The 16,681-nt window shown below is 35.9% G+C and overlaps 1 protein-coding gene across 3 annotated transcripts in view; it reads right to left on the bottom strand.

Moving 5' to 3' along the window:
- The window catches only part of NIPBL (NIPBL cohesin loading factor), a 189,759-nt gene extending 183,770 nt beyond the window's left edge, over nucleotides 1-5,989 (bottom strand). For 2 of the 3 annotated variants that reach the window (XM_004422744.3, XM_014781592.2), the window contains exon 1: nucleotides 5,628-5,988. The gene's annotated coding sequence lies outside the window, so the exon portion shown is untranslated. Of the gene's footprint in view, nucleotides 1-5,627 lie in introns of all 3 variants that reach the window. The other variant, XM_087443205.1, reaches the window with a different exon arrangement.
- Nucleotides 5,990-16,681: the final 10,692 nt, after the last annotated feature.

Here is a 16,681-nt window from a genome sequence, read left to right as displayed (position 1 = left end):
TCGACTCTGGAGTCCTTTCTCCACTTTCTTCCACTTGTTAACTGTGTGACCTTGGGCTAGTCGCTTCATCATTCTATACCTCAATTTTCTCAAGTATCTAGGATAATAAATACAACCAAACTCAAACTATACCTTGAAGAATTGAGAAAATCCATATAAAGCCCCTGGCACAGTTTCTGACACATGGAAATCACTCAGTAATACTACATATTACAAATGTAAAGCACTCAATACTGTGCCTGACACAAAAAAGATCTTATTAAACCTTCGTTTTCCTAAACTAAGTTCTAAATTACTTTTTACTCTCTCCAAAACTTAAACTCACCCCTGAAGATAAAAATTTGTCATTAAGAATAAGAAAAAGACTATCTCAAAGGCTCTAAAGGTATTCACTAAAGGAATCCCCACAAGTTTGTATGCAATGGCAAGAGCTCTGGAATTAAGCGCACAACTTCTCAAGTTGATGACTTTGAAAGGACCAACATTCTTTGGCTATATAAATACTGGAATTTTAAAAGACTATCAGTCATACTAATTTATAGCTTCATCAACTATACTACAACTGGTCACATATCTATGAAAGAAATCACTCTCTAAACCTGAATTTTCCCTTTCTAAAAACAGATGCTTTGACAATTTCAATTCAATATAAAAAACTTAAAAGAAGTAAAAAATTCACAGATTGTTTACCAAACTCAAATTTAGAATATATGATAGTAAAGATTTGCTGATTTCAAAAATATTACGTATAGGATATAGTCTGAATTCTATTTTAGTTCTTTGCCTAAAGCACACAATTTCCTTGACTACATGACTTGTAAGTAAGCAATGAATCAACTGAGCAACCAAAGGATAATATTAAGATTTTACTAAAACTCAAAATGTGGAATCCTAAATTCTCAAGAGCAAATGTAAATCAGACTGATCACTTACAAATTATAATACAATGGGCAATTTTCTAACCTTTCCAGCCTCAGTTTCTTCATCTGTAAATTGTGGATGATAACTATTTTTATTTCATGAACTTGTTAGAAGAATTAAATGAGATAATATTATGGGGACATACTTAACACAATTTCTGGAAAATAATCAGCCCTCAAAATGCTATTTAGCTGGCCATGCTATATCAAGAAATAATCTCTCCTAATAATATCACTTTGAGAATAAAAAGGAATATGCCTTAAAACATAAGGCAATCTGACAAAACTCAGTTCATTAAAACTCACTGCAGACTGACACCAGTCAAAATGATATACAAGACAAACAACCAAAATCACTTTTATTACTTAACTTACTTGGGCAAAAAATTCAGAGCACATAAAATACCCTTTAAAATGACAATGATGGCCTTAAATAAAGAGACATGCTGTTTAAAACCACTTTTTAATCAACTAGAAACACTAAAATTCCACTCTAGTAATTTTTAAAAATAATATAAAAATAAAACTTTCAGGCTCATTATGTACTGTTTACTACAAATATAGTTAATTCACTTACATTCCTAAGGAGGGATGTATGTATATAAATCCAATCATTCAAATACCAAACATATATACACAAGGTCAGGATTTCTAATGTAAAAGTACTATTTTCACACCAGCAAAATACAACCAGGAGACAGGCGTCATATCTCTCTAGAAGAAGAGGGAAAAGCACTTTGGACTCAGATAATTGAAAAAGTCACAAACAGTATCACTGTCAGTACTGAGCAACACCTAGCTTCATAACTAGAGCTCAGACATTTCTTAAAGGAACATAATCTAATAAAAAACTTATAAGAGTCAGGGAGTCCTTTATTCTCTCACTGACTCACTACGTGAATCTACACAAATCACAACATGGCTTCTGAGTGTCAAGTTTTTCATCAAAAAATGAAAATCATACTGGTCACTTCTCTCACAGGGAAATGAAAATATTTATAAATGAACTCAGGTGATCTTGAAAATAGACCAATTTAAAAATACAAAGTAATTATAAATGACAATGGCTAAAAACAGAAAAAACTTTGCTTAAAAAAGTATTAAAAATATAATGACTTTTAAAGGCTATATAAGACCATAAATTACCACCAAAGCTAAATCAATATGCTCAGAATATTAAAATAAACATCTTCAACTAAACAGTTAATTACCAGGCTTCTATAAAGTTCCTAGTCAGTAATTTCCTATTTGTTTTACAGCAAATAAATGTGATAAGCAGAATTGAAGCTACATTTCTCTAAAGGGAATTTTTATTTACCTCAATGTTCCCAATCACTTATAAAGAAAACTGAAATCTTATACTATTTTAAAATTTCAGAATTTACAAATTATGCATTTTAAGCAATGGGGGGGAAGTTAAATAAAATTATGTAAAACTCAAACTCTTTAGTTTTTATTTACTCTTGTATTATTAATTTTTACATCCTATTTTGAGAGAGTAAAAATACCACAATAAAGTACGTCAAAATATACCACAGATGGGTTTAAATGTTTCTATAGCAGTCTGATGATGGATTGGTACCAAGAAATTAAATATGAAATTTGTTTAGGAAGCCTTAGAAAATACGTATCTGAGCTGGGTAGTCCAGCTCCAAATAAAGAAAATTTTTATGTTTGAATTGGTATAGTTTTGCTCATAATATTTTTGAAATTTAATATGATCACTATGCAGGAAACTAAAATTAGGTTTACTAAAACTTTCACTTTTCATCCTCAAAGAGAATCTCAAATAGACAGCCTTTCTTTCTTCAAATATAACTTCTTTCTTCTTAAAGGTGGACAGTATTATAATGATCCCTAGTATAGGTTCAAAATGCTTTCAAATAACTTTAGTAAACAAATTGTTGAATGGCTTTCAGAAGGAAGCATCCTATATACTCCTCTCAAAACACTAAAAATAATTAAGTATTTAATATTCAACTTTGATTTACTAGACTTTCATTACTTGCTTTAAAACCGTTTTCAAGTAATTATTATAAGTTATTGGTAACTCTGTAGACTCAAGAGAAACACTAAACCATACTGTTGAAATTTCCTTAGGTATATTAGGAAATATTTCTCCAAATAATATAACTAGCAATATAAGATTACTGGAACCCTTATGGTTGTCTCCTTTCACTAAATTAAAATAATAATAATAATAATAATGGAAATACAAGATTAGCCACTAGTGACTATCTCAACCAATCAGGGGAGGTAGAGCAGACTTCATAATCTCTAGGGAAACAAATTATTCCTTCCAACTAAGTTATCAAAAACTTAAGTTTAGGTTTTATTTGACTATTACAATGTCCTCTCCTTTAAAAATAACCTATTTAATTGCTTTGAACCAAACAAAAAGTACTTTCCTTCTACTTTAAAGAAATGTTTATGCTATCTTAACAAAAGCTATATCACACAACCTATATTACTTACAGATTACTAAATATACAGAATTGGGAAAATAAGATCTGATAACTAACTCACTTTAATTTAATTCCAAAGTCACACACACAAAAAAATCAATCACATAAACAGATATCTAACACAATGACTCAAACATCTGTGTAAGAAAGCTCCCTTTAACTATAAAACTCCAAAAATAAGTTGCTTCTGTTGATGAAAACTAAGGAAGCAGAACTCCTCTTTCCATTACTTTTAGTAAAAATATGTTCATCCCTTGACATCCATCTCGGTATTTTATTTAAATAAAAGTTGTAAAGACAATCACAGGTTCATATAGGGGCCTTTTAAACATTTATATCGAATCCCTTACCTGCCCCCCCAACCCCAAATCCTCTGCTTCAGATGTGAAGTGTTCCTCCCTTCTGTATTCCCTGCCCCCCCCCCACAGGCCCCCATTCGCATGCCCCCCACCCAGTGTAGGCCTGAGGCTCTGTAGCAAACAGTGTCTAACAGGAGCAGGCAGCACAAAGACAGGAATGGGAGATTAGTGGGAGGGAGGGAGGCCGGGATTGGGGCTCAGCAGGAGCTTCAGGCTTTTTAAAATTCAAACTGCTCCCTGACCAATACAAATCACGGACACGCTACTGACTACTACACGGATTTATAGCATTAAAAACATGCCTAGTACGTGACAGCTATATTAACTTCACTCTTTTTAACATTTATCCATACGTTTGCAGGAAACATGGAACAATTTATTTTAAGCACAGTGCTAAACTCAAAAATAACCTTCAGAAAAGTTACCTATTCTACAATGACAATAATAATTTAATGAGACAAAAAACTCGAACCAATGTAACATTTACTAGTAAAACAGGGGACTTTGTTGATCAGTGTTGCTTCATTTTAACCAATGAAAGTTTTCCTTCAGTGAATATGAGACAAAGTATCAAAACAGTCTAACCTAGGTACATTTATTTTTCTATGCAATTTGTATGGCTGAGGACTTTTAAATTGGTTGTTTTTCCCTTATACCAACCTACATTACCAACGTCTCCATAAACAAGCTCTAAACACTTAATTTACTCATGAACTAGAATTTGTTAAGATAGAACTGATATTTTTCTTCAGCATTTACAGATACATTTGACCTATTAAAATGACACCTCTCTCATTACACAGTCAAACATCACGGGCACAAACAGCCAATGACAATCCTGGGACCTCAAGAAGATCTGCCCTGACATGAAAGGATGGCACCTTCTACATTTTTTTTAACCTCTTAGGGATTTTAAGCATAACTTAATTTCTATCCCTTTAAAGAAAATTGGTTTTACCTGTACCTCGGCACAATTCTCAGAACATTTAAAATTCTTTTTATGCTTCTACACGTTTGAATCAGGAAGTATCTGAGTGTTTTATGTATAGTCGGTTAAAACTGTCCTTATATAACGCATACAAATATAAAGTGGTACGGTAAGCCTGTCAAGTACTTTATACTTGTCTTTGAATAAAAAGTCCATGTGCAACATACACTGTCAAACAACAACATAAAAGCTCTTAGGGGAAGATATGCAGTGTCTACCACACTATGGTTTTCTATATTAAATATTCACGTGGACGATTTAATTCTTTAAAAAAAGAAAATGAGTATTAACTTTCCAACGTCCAAATAAGTTTTACATAGGGCAAGAATTACCAGTGGATCCGTGTCTGAGTATTTACATTTGTCTCACTAACTGAAACTACTTCCTCCCTTCATGGGGTCACAGGGGGAAGAAGGGGGGTTGTTTGTTTCACTGGGACGTTCCCCACTCCCGGACCAGGAAAGTTGTAAATATGGGGACGATCAGGGCACATTTGCTGTTAGTTGTATTGTTTCCGCCTCCTCTCTAGCTACGGCTCTTCTCCCGGGCGAGGCCTGTCACCGACCAGCAGTAGCTCCACTCAGCCCGGAGCTCTCCTAATCCCCGAGCTCAAGTAGATTCCGCTGGCCCGCGGCCTGCACTCTCCGCCGGGCCTACGCCTCCCCGGCCGCCCGGCAGGAGCCCAGTCCCCGCCACCGGAGCCGGACGGGAGAGGGTACAAAACCACCGCCACCCAGGGCGGCTGCCACCAGAGAGGAGCGAACTCTAGACTCGCCCGTGGAGGAGACCTGGGGCCGCTAAGGAAACGGCGGGGAGGGGAGCGAGGAGGAGAGACGCTGAGGACCTGGCGCCGCCGCCGCCGCCGCCGCCGCCGAAATAAAGAGCAGGAATTTACCTGGGCGAATCGGCGTCTGAATCCAAGGGGAGGCCGAGGCCGCTGTGGCGAGAGACTATAATCCGGGCCGGGAGGGGGGGTGGCTACGGCTCCTCTTCCGTCTCCTCAGTGCGGGGAACATGTAGAGCCGGGGGGAGACCAGCCGAGAAGACAAATCGCTGCTTCTTCTTCCTCCTCCTCCTCCTTCTCCCACATAGAAACACTCACAAACACCCGACCAGGGGCCCGAGCTACCGGGGGGGCATCGCCGCCGGCCCGGGAACCAATCCTCCTGTCGGCGGGGGCGTCCCTCCCTGCGGCTTGGTGGTGTCGGGTGAGTCGGTACCGACGGAGGGAGGGGGGGGAGGGCGGGGGGGGAAGGAGCCCTGTGTGTGTCTCTCTCTCGTTCCGTCTCTCCCTCTCAGAACAAAATGCCGACCGGAAGTGCAGCTGCAGGAATGACTCCCTCCGCCGGCGCCAAACACTAACAACCACCCCCTCTTCCCCACTCCACTTCCGCCACCGCCGCCGCCGCCGCCACTTCGGCTCGCGTTCTCGGCCGCGCCTCACTTCGCCGCGCCGCACCGCTCTTGGGGCTCGGCCCGGGCCGACAGCGAGGCGGCAGCGACGGCTCTCCTCTGCGCCCTTCTCCTCCTCAGGGCGGCTGTGGATGCTGCCTTTTACTGTCGACTCTGCGGAGCGGCGTTTTCGCTGCGGCGCGGGCGGGCCGACTCTCCCTGGTCTTTATTTTCCTGGAGGCCGACGGGAGCGGGTCCCGAGTTCGGAGGTGGTCGTGTGCATGGGGGGCGCTCAGGCCCGGACCGGCTCGCGGGCCGCCCTCGCCGCCCCAGCTGCTCGTCATTAGCTTTAGGGAGCCGAGCTCGGGGCGGCCACGTAGAGGACGCCCGCGATTTGACGGCGACGGTGCATTTTTTAAATGGTGTCCCTGCAGCCGGGTGGATGGATGTACCGTACACCTTCTCTCCTTTGGAGAGGCCGGACTTTACGCCCATGTCTGCATTATTTCTGCGGAGTAAGAACACAGCCCTTGGAGGTGAAGAGAATCCCCAGCTGGATTGAATTGGAATCGTGTTTGTGATGCATTTGTTTCTGGAAATAGGCGTTCTTTTCTGGTCTGCTTTTTGTTGGCGGTGGTTTTGGTTCTTCCCTAACTGTCGGGATAAAGGCCTGTAGGCGACGCTGTTCGAGCGAGGAGCTGGCCCGCGGCGGGCCCGGAGCGCTCGGGTCCGCGCCCCCCTCTAGGTGTGGGTGGAGCCCAGCGCGGGGAGAGCGGCCGGCCGGACCCGCGCTCCGGCCACCCGCGGACTGGGGGCGACGGGTGGGCCTGGGGCCAGCCGATCTCAAACATCGTTTTCCTCTACATTTGAACCAGTGAGGTACTGGACACGGCTGGAGCACAAGTGCGATTATGTGTACAGTACCATGCTTTTTGTAGTCTTACTGTAACACGTGAGATAACTTTATCGTTCCACAGTTCTCTGTTACATTTACTTGTGTAAATTAAAAGGGGGCTATTCTTCATGTAAGAAGTGCAGTAGGTAAGCGAATTTTACTCAAACGGGAGGAAATTTGTGTTTTCATGAATTTAGTTAAATTATACGTTAATTGTATTGTTTATGTATCTGTATATGTACCAATACGCTAAAGGTAAATGGGAAAACTTGCCTACAGGTTATTCTTTTTGCCTCAAAATTCACACGAGGGACTAAATCAGACCTTGTCACTCCTTTACTCTAGACTTTGCAGCTAGCTGAGAGTAAAAGCCAAATCCTAGACCGCGGCCTAGAGAAGCTGCGCGCAATGGGGTGAGGGGAAGCTGCCCTGGCATCCTTGCAGTCAGGACCTCTGCCAGGCTCTTTCCCCAAGTATCCATAGGCCTTGCTCCCTCACCTTCAGGATTTTGCTCACATGTCACCTCGGGGCTTCCGTGGCCACTCTTTAAACTGCAAGTTCTCTGTCCCCCTTTCCCATATGTATCTTCAGGCATTCTACATATCTTACATGTTTATCTTATTATCTGTTTTTCCCTAGTAGAATGTGAGATCCAGGAGGGGAACAGGTTTTGTTTCTCTCCACTGGTGTTTTGTGGAGAAAATAATGCCTGACACACAGTAGATGCTTAATATTTGGTTAATGAATGAATGATGATTATAATGGCCTTGACCTCCCACACACCAGTTTCTGAACTCTAACCCTTAATATATACATATATACATAGGTGCTACAGAGAACTTTATGAAAGATTTGCGAAAACTGAAAAAACTCTAGGGAAAAAATTCAAGCTTATTACCGAGTTCTAGTAAAAGGCACTACTTCTAGACATTTGGAAGCCCTCCACAACACCAGAAGCCCACAAACTAGTGATAAGTATTTGTTTTTAAGTTTCTGTAAATGGCTTTGCTAGAGGACAGTCGATTAGATCACATGATCATATTCATCCTGGGCCAATTAGTTTTGCTCTCTTCCTGAAGCACAAACTTCATTTTTCATCCTGTCTGCCCTCTTTCTTGCAAAATACATGCTATTTTCACTAAATTAAAGTCAGTGAGAATTTGATTGGCTTAGTCCAAACCCAGCACTACTGGAAAAGTTCACTCAGCGAGTATTTATTAGGCACAAAATGTGTGCCAGGCACAATGATTCAAAAGGTGCGTGTTTTTGAAGCTTTATATAAAAAAGGACCATGTATGGCTACTTTGGTTACTTCTCAATTATGCTGTCAAGCAAAGCAAATGCTAGTGAGATTTATTTTTACAGTTTCCTTCTGAACAAAAGGTTCAGTGAAAGCTGAGGTCAGGCTTAGCGTGGGTATTTTAATTCACCTTTTAGTTTGCTGTTCATTTACATTTACTTACATGATAGCACTAGGTGTACCAATAAATTAATTGATAATGATTTTTGAAAACTTTGAAACCAATTGGGAATTTTTATTTCCTACTGGCTAGAAAAATAGGCCTTTTAAATTAAAATAAGTGTACCAGTAAACTAGAAACTATGTAATAAGCCTTTGGCTATGATATTACAAATAATCATACTTCACGTATGGAATTTTTGGACAAGAAAAGACAGTCTTGATAGGTATTTGGTAACCATTAATACCATTAATTTGACATTGTTTAGTAAATCCAACAGTTTGTTAATTATAAATTTACCCTTAATCTTACGAACAGCTTTTAGTAATATACGGGTGGCTCAGAATATGTTTTTCACTCAGTTTCAAAATACTAATATTTCAATTTGCTTAAGAAAGCACAATTATCTTCCTATATACTTTCTTAAATGTTATAGGTAAACTAATAATTTTGCATGTTCAAGTAATAAAAGTCTTGGCATTATTGTTTTAATTAAAAATTTTAGATAATTTTTTTCAGTTTCTTCCCTCATTTACTTATTAAAGACTTACTAGGTGCTAATTAGCTTTCTAATAGGCACCTCCTGTACATTAGTGAATGAAAATAGACAAGCTCTCTGCCTTTAAGGGTTTTAACGTGTATATAGTTTATACTAGTTTTTTTCCAGATCATAGAATTAAAGAAACTGTTTCAGTGAATATCAGAATATTTCTCCCTTAAATCAATTAGTGTTTTACTTCCCTAAATTTAAGTATCCAAGTTGAGATCTTGAGTAGAATCTATTAACCTAATCATAGTGTTTTCTTGATTTCATTGTCTTGTTTCTTGTTTTTTTTTTTTTGCTTAATAATTCTTTTCCTTAACTCCATCCACTTATTTCTTAAATCTTTATGTCCAAAATCAGTTGATTTATGGTGGCCTTATATTTCATTGTTTTGCCAATTCTTAATTTGTAGGGTAGCTCATTAAACCTTTAATTTGACCTAATATTGCCCCCTTGCTTTACGTATTACTGAGTTGCGCTAATTTTATTTGTCAAGGATATTCCTGGATATTCCCATATATATATTCTTGATCAATAAACTGCAGAAAATTTAATATTTTAAAATGATTTTTAAGTATTAACTATTGAATGTCATCAGTAGGAATTGGTACAATTGACAAATTATGAATTGTTAGTTTTATTGAAAATATTTATCTTCAAGATAAATACAATTTGCCATAAAATGATAGAAACAAAAAATTTTAGAAAATCATTTTCTCATGATTTTATGCCTACCAGTTCTATCCTTTGTTAGTGATAAAATTAACTTTTATAGGAACAGATTTTTAAAAGATAGAAAAAAAAAATAAAGGACATGTATGTATATGTATGTTGTATAGATTATTTCAAACTCGACCACAATTATTTCATATTTAGGATAATTAAGTTACTTTTAGGATAATTTTTATCTTAAGAAACTTTGATGAAGAGTTCATTATAGATGTTGATTTGAGGGTGAGCTACAAAAATATCAAACAACAGTCTGTAAATATGTTCCTATTTCAAGTTTTCAAAATAAATACCTTAATAAAATTTGTGATAGTATCTATGAAGATTATTCAACATATTTTATCCATTTTTGTTAAGATGGTAGAAATGAATGGTTTTTCCCCCTGGATGATTTTCTTCTTTCAAACAAGCTTTGTCCTTTCATTAATCCTTCTCACCTCTAATTAAGAATTTTTTTCTAAATTCATAGATTTTATTATCTATGCCATCCATTTATAATCCTATGACTTCCCTATATTGTTTTTTATATTTTGTGTATCTATGCCTTATGTTCCTAACTCAAAGGGACCTGTTATGTGTTATACTACATTACAAGTTGCACTGTGCGTTGCATAGGGTAGGGCCCTCAAAAAAATGCATTTCTGAAATATAATTTCAATATAAAATTATTTAGGGTCATTAAATCTTCATGAAAGCCAAATCTTAATGGACCCTACACATATGCTAAATGTGAACCAGAGAATTAAGCCATACATGCATTTTGATGCTAAATTAATCTGGAACATCTATTAAAAATGATTTTATCTGTGAAGGAAGAATACAAAATTCTTTAAAAACTTAACATCTAAAATAGGTATGAAGAGATTGCTGATGATGCTCATTTCAAAACATCTCCTCTAGATCACTGTTTTAAAACTGGGTCATGTACCATTATGGGTCACGAAATAAATTGAGTGGGTTGTTACAAGCATTTTTTATTTAAAATATAGAAAAGAATAGAAAATCTAAGAGTGCCTCACACATGGTAAAGTCTATTTTTAAATAAACATTCATTCCATTTATGTGTGTGTGCGTGTGTGCTGGGTTACCTTGTAAAATATATTTCTTACTGTGCATTATAGGCCAAAAAAAAGTGTTGTTTTTTTAATCTACAGTTCAGGTTTTCCTTTACTTCATCCCTTAGAAAATGAAAAAGAAGAGTGCTAAAAAGTTCTGATTGCCTATGAAATAGTAAGGAATTTTTGAGGAAGCACTAGGATATTTTAGAGATTTGATACTGGTTTCAGAAAGGTGATCTTAAGGTAAAGGGAGGTAATAAACTATGTAGAAATGTCAAATATGGTTGAAGTGTGAGAAGGAATTATTTTCCTAGTAGGGCTAAATTTGGTGTGTTTAGATCTATGACTATTTTCTTATTGATTTATTGTAGCACATTTTCTAATCTCAAATGCCCAATACAGCAAAATAAATATAAGGCAAAAGGTATGTTTGTCTTTTTCTTCCCACCTTTCCTTCAATCTTAAAACAGGTATTTATTAACTAGTCATAGTGTGCAAAGCAAACTGCTACCTTGACAGAGTATCATAAGAACAAGTTATTCCCTGAAAATGATAGAAACTCCTCCTCTCTCCCAAAAAATAACAAACTTTCAATAAAGTTTTTCTCTCTAGCCAAAGCAAATAATTTCTTAAAATAAATAGTTAATTTTCATTTGCCATCCAACTCATTCTGTATATTTAAAAAATGTATTTAAAACTGTGTACAGAACTTAAAAGGGGGAAATTTAAAAAGGAGAGAATTGTGATAGAAGTTGAAAGGGAGGCAATATACTGTGTAAGTGGGATTTAAAATATCAAACAAAATAAGGGTTATGTTATATTGAAATGTTTTAATAAATTTGAGACATTTCAATAAAATTTAAAGATTTTATTTATTTATTTTTCCCCCAAAGCCCCAGTACATAGTTGTCTGTCATAGCTGCACATCCTTCTAGTTGCTGTATGTGGGATGCGGCCTCAACATGGCTGGAGGAGTGGTGCCTCGGCGCGCACCCGGGATCCGAACCCGGGCCGCCGGCAGCGGAGAGCACGCACTTAACCGCTAAGCCACGGGGCCGGCCCTCAATAAAATTTAAACATTACTGTTTCAGCTTATTTCTGTATAGATTTCAGTATTGTTATGTTGACAAGTCTAAGAGTATTAATAAAAGGTTTTTTTTTCAGACGTGATGCCAGCTCCCCCTCAATTATAGATATTTAAGACCTAGTTTGGTTAAAACCTTAGCTAAACACAAAATTTTCTAGCAAACTAACATAAGAATCTCTAACTAAATTATTGAACCAGAGCTTATTCACCCCAAATATTTCACCAGTGCAATATATACCCTATTGAACTAGGAAAGGAATTATATTACTAACCAGGAGAGGGAGCCAAGTCAGTCCTGAAAGGCTGGAGTACAAAGGAAGACCACATGACTTCCTGTTTTGAGTTTGACTGTTGTGGCAGCTGTTCTCTTTTTGAGTTTAGTCTACCAAAAAGCCAAGTAAAAGAATAGAAAGGCTACCAACGTATCAGATGTGGATAGGGTGACAATTTTAACTGTCAAAATTACCTTGCAGGAAGGAAACTGAAAGAAAACATGTTATATTTATGCTTAAATTAAGGACAGCCCAGGGAAGAATATGTGGCATAAAAGAAAATTCTTTAAAAACTAGATGTTAGAAATTGAATAAGTAAACTATGCAAGTAGTAAGATACTGATTTTCCTTCTACTGCAGGTGGTAAAACTTGTGGATCAGAGCAAAGCAATGATAGGCTTATCAACGATGAAGCAGAGGAAATTCAAGTGGAAATATAAAAATGGAAATGTCTCAGTATTATAACCTAAGATGGAAAACCATAGAAAACAGTACCTTGAGGCCATGAGGAATTACTACCCAGCTGTAACAGTGAACCATTTCTTAATAATTCCATTTTTACTTAATGCTGAAATTAGGCTCTAAATAAGCACATTTTAAAATTATAAAGTTGGTGCAAATAAGTAGATTGACCTCACATTAAATTTATATATACTTTGAGAATCTAAGAAACAAAGAAACAAAGGATAAATTTTAATAAAAAATGATTACAGTGAAATAATATAATGAGGTGATTTTTCACTTTGAAAATAGAAAATAGAATTGTTTCTATTATCCTTTATAATCATAACAAGTAATACCTGTTTTGTGACATGTTTGGAGGAATATAGTAGCTAAGTGATAATTGTCCTGTCAGCTTATTTAATATCTTCTAAGAACCTCAAAATGCCTGATAGAATGATTATTTGAAGTAAAATTAAGAGCTGAGTGTTAACTAACTGCATCAAAATAAAAAATTTTAAAGGCCCAAACAATTTTAATTAAATAAACTAAATTATGCTAGTCTAGCCACTTACTCATTGCAAGGTTTGCGGAAACATACTGTCCAAAGCATAGAAGGCAATGGATTCAAGCAAGTTTTAGCTATAGGTACATTTACTTATGTTTGTTTATTCCAAAAGTATATTGCTTGAACACTTACTATCTCAATAGGACATGGAATGTATCTTTATTATGAACTAGACAAAATTCTTAAATCTTGTTGAAAGATTTAATTTCATTAATATTATGTGAACAGTCACAGAAATTCAAAATGCAACCGACTGAATACAAAGAGATGGTACTTAGAAGCAAATCATGTAATATTGAATACTAGAAGGTAGATTGTAAATCTCTGTGGGTCAGTTCTTTTATAATGTGACATTATAATATACTGTTATGAGATATATTGGCAACTGATGTCAAATCAGTTAATCACAGCAATGATATCCAAGAAATAAAAGTCATCTGATATCAGTCTTAGAGACATTTTAATGTCAAAAAAAGCAATTCAACCAATATTACTACTTTTAATTATGTGCTTCTTTTACACACAAGTTATGATGAATATGGGCTATTAGAATTGTGTAAACAACCTGACCTTTTTAATTATACTTTTAATTTTGTTAATGTTTCCACCCATGGAAAAATACTATAATGATCTTTTAAAAGTTCCATTAATAAAGTGGCAGTAGCTTTGCCATGAACCATTTCCTTATTGATAAGCATAATATAATGGGTTAATTCATATCAAAGTCCAATGAAAATTAACTTTGTCACCAAAGTCAACATCTCAGAGTCTAAAATATGTAGCATAAGTTTTTCTATTTTATCTAGTTTTTATTTAATAATCTAAGTCTCTGACTGTAATGATAAACTCAAAACCAAACAAAGGAAGGAAAGAAAATAGCTCATACCTTGTCTTATTCCAGAGTAGAGAGTGGTGATAGATTAAGAAAAGCACCAAGAAAATAACTTCCAGTGAACAAAATCAGGAGGTTTGAATAAAGAATTTTGCTCTCCCTAAAAAAATTAAATACAAAACTTTAGTCAGGAATTTATACCCACACATGAATATTGTTTTTAATACTGCTCTTTAGACATTTGAAATATTTTATTTTCTCTTTTTGAAAAAATAGCACCAAAACTCAAACTGCTTTAGTAGTCATGTTTCTAATTTATCAGCTTGTTTCTGTCTTAACACTGTTGAATTCTGTACCTCTTCTACGCCACCTCTCTGACGTAGCTTTCTTGGTATTGCCTTCTTCCTAATTCTACCATCAACATTTATTAGCTTTCTCCAATATATTCAGATGATTCCTCATGATCACATCCAGGCAAACTACATAACTTTTGCTTGATGTAAGGGGAAATACATTGTGAATTTAGGAGAGTTATAGTAGTACTTGACAATACTTCACATACCTGCAAAAGTATTTTTAATTTGAAGAACTTACTGCACATTTTATAAGCTTTCTGTAAAAATTTTTGAATGTCTATTTTGTGATAGGAGCTTAGAATTGACAATGACTTAATGTTTAATCTTGTGCTTACATTAAATTTTTGGGGCTTTAATTCTACCTACAATATTGCTGTAAAAACATCATAGTTGTGAAATCTGGCTCTTTAAGAAATGCTCACCAGAAAACTGGTTTGATATGATTCTGACTATGATGTAACTATTATATTCAATATGATAAGAGTTAAGTATGACCTCTGAATAAATGTCTCTAATTCTCTATATTTTTAGGAATATTATTGTATTCTAAGAATATCAGAAGACAATGTGCTTCTTCAAGAAATTTTTAATTTGCATATACAATGGTGGGGGGTAAGTTGTTCTTTACTTGCGAATGCACAACATTTTTATTATTGTAAACTATAGATCCTTCACTCAACAAGCATGTGTATTACTAACAATTCAGGTTTAGTTCTCTAGATGGACTCTGGTGTCATTAAGTGAGAGACATACAGGAGAAAGTGTAGGCTGAGAGCACAGAGGAGTAAGAATAAATTTGGTTTCAGTTGCCTATTAGACTCCCAGTTAGAAATAACCAGTAGGCAGTTGAAAATATGTGTGTCAAGAGACGGAGCTAGAGATAAAGACATGAGCATCATCTTAATATAGGCGATAGTTGAAGTCACAGAGTTGAACCCAGGGAGAGTTTATAAAATGAGAAAGAGACGAAGAATTATAAGGATCACTAAGGAAAAAGCAAGCTACCAAAGTTTGCTATGGTTTAATAATCCACCACTTCCCCCTAAAATATTTGAAAAGAACACTTTTTATTTACAAGACATTTAGTTAAATATAACAGATGCTTGGCTCTAAAATCAGTAACATATAAAATCTATTATCTAATCTTGGAAGTTATTCAATTACTGTCTCTTTCTCTTACAAAATTTTACTTGAAAATGGGAGAGTAGGAGAACAGAGGTTGACTTCCTAAGAGAAAAATAGAAAAGGTTAATGACATTTTATTTTTAAGCAGCAAATTCTTCTGAACATTACACAATACCTACAACCCAGATCTAGAAACTTTAGTTAAGCTTCAAAACTTTCCAAGCAGTTTCTGTCTATACTAGCCCCAAGGTGCCACTCTAATCTAATCCACACTTCTACCTGACTATCCTTGCTGTTTCACTTAAATCATTCCTTCTTAACCCCTTAACAAATCCATATGTCTGTGGGCCACATACATTTTAATCATAACAATAGTGGAATTTAAGTCTATTAACTATTCAAAAGTATTTAGTTTTAGAGTGTCCAAATAGTTTAATCAGCTTTATTCATATAAAAGTGCACGATTATGGGCCAATTACTAGACTTCAATCAATTTTGAAAAATCAATGAGAATATTGTTATACAACAGACCAGACTTTGCTTAAGACCCAAGGGCTCTTCAACAAATGGTACTGGGACAACTGGATAGCCACATGAAAAAAATGAAGTTGGACCCTTACTTCATACTATACACAAAAATTGACTCAAAATGGACCAATGGCCTAAATGTAAGAGGAAAAACTATAAAACTCCTAGAAGAAAACATAAGGGGAAATCTTTATGACCTTGGATTTGGCAAAGGATTCTTAGATATGACACCAAAAGCATGAACCACCGAAAAAAAAAAGATAAATTGGATTTCAAAATTAAAAACTTGTGTGCTTCAAAGGACAAAATCAAGAAAATGGAAAAAAAAAACAAACCCCACACAATGGGAAAAAATATTTGCAAATCATGTATCTGTTAAAGGATCTGTATCTAGAATATATAAAGAACTTTTATAACTCAGTAATAAAATAACAACTCAATTTAAAAATGAGCAAAAGATCTGAATAGATATTTCTCCAAGGAAGAAATACAAATGGCTGCTAAGCAAGTGAAAAGATGCTTAACATCATTAGTCACCAGAGAAATGCAAATCAAAACAACAATGAGATACCACTTCATACCCAGTAGGATGGCCAGAATAAAAAAGTCAGATAACAACAAGTATTGGCAAAGATGTGGAAATATTGGAACCCTTGTACAGT

Source organism: Ceratotherium simum, chromosome 18, assembly GCF_057802395.1.
Source record: "Ceratotherium simum simum isolate JZ-2026a chromosome 18, ASM5780239v1, whole genome shotgun sequence".
In the NCBI taxonomy this organism is placed as follows: domain Eukaryota; kingdom Metazoa; phylum Chordata; class Mammalia; order Perissodactyla; family Rhinocerotidae; genus Ceratotherium; species Ceratotherium simum.
The sequence above is the reverse complement of the archived record's forward strand: the minus strand, read 5'-3'. Positions and strand labels throughout refer to the sequence as shown.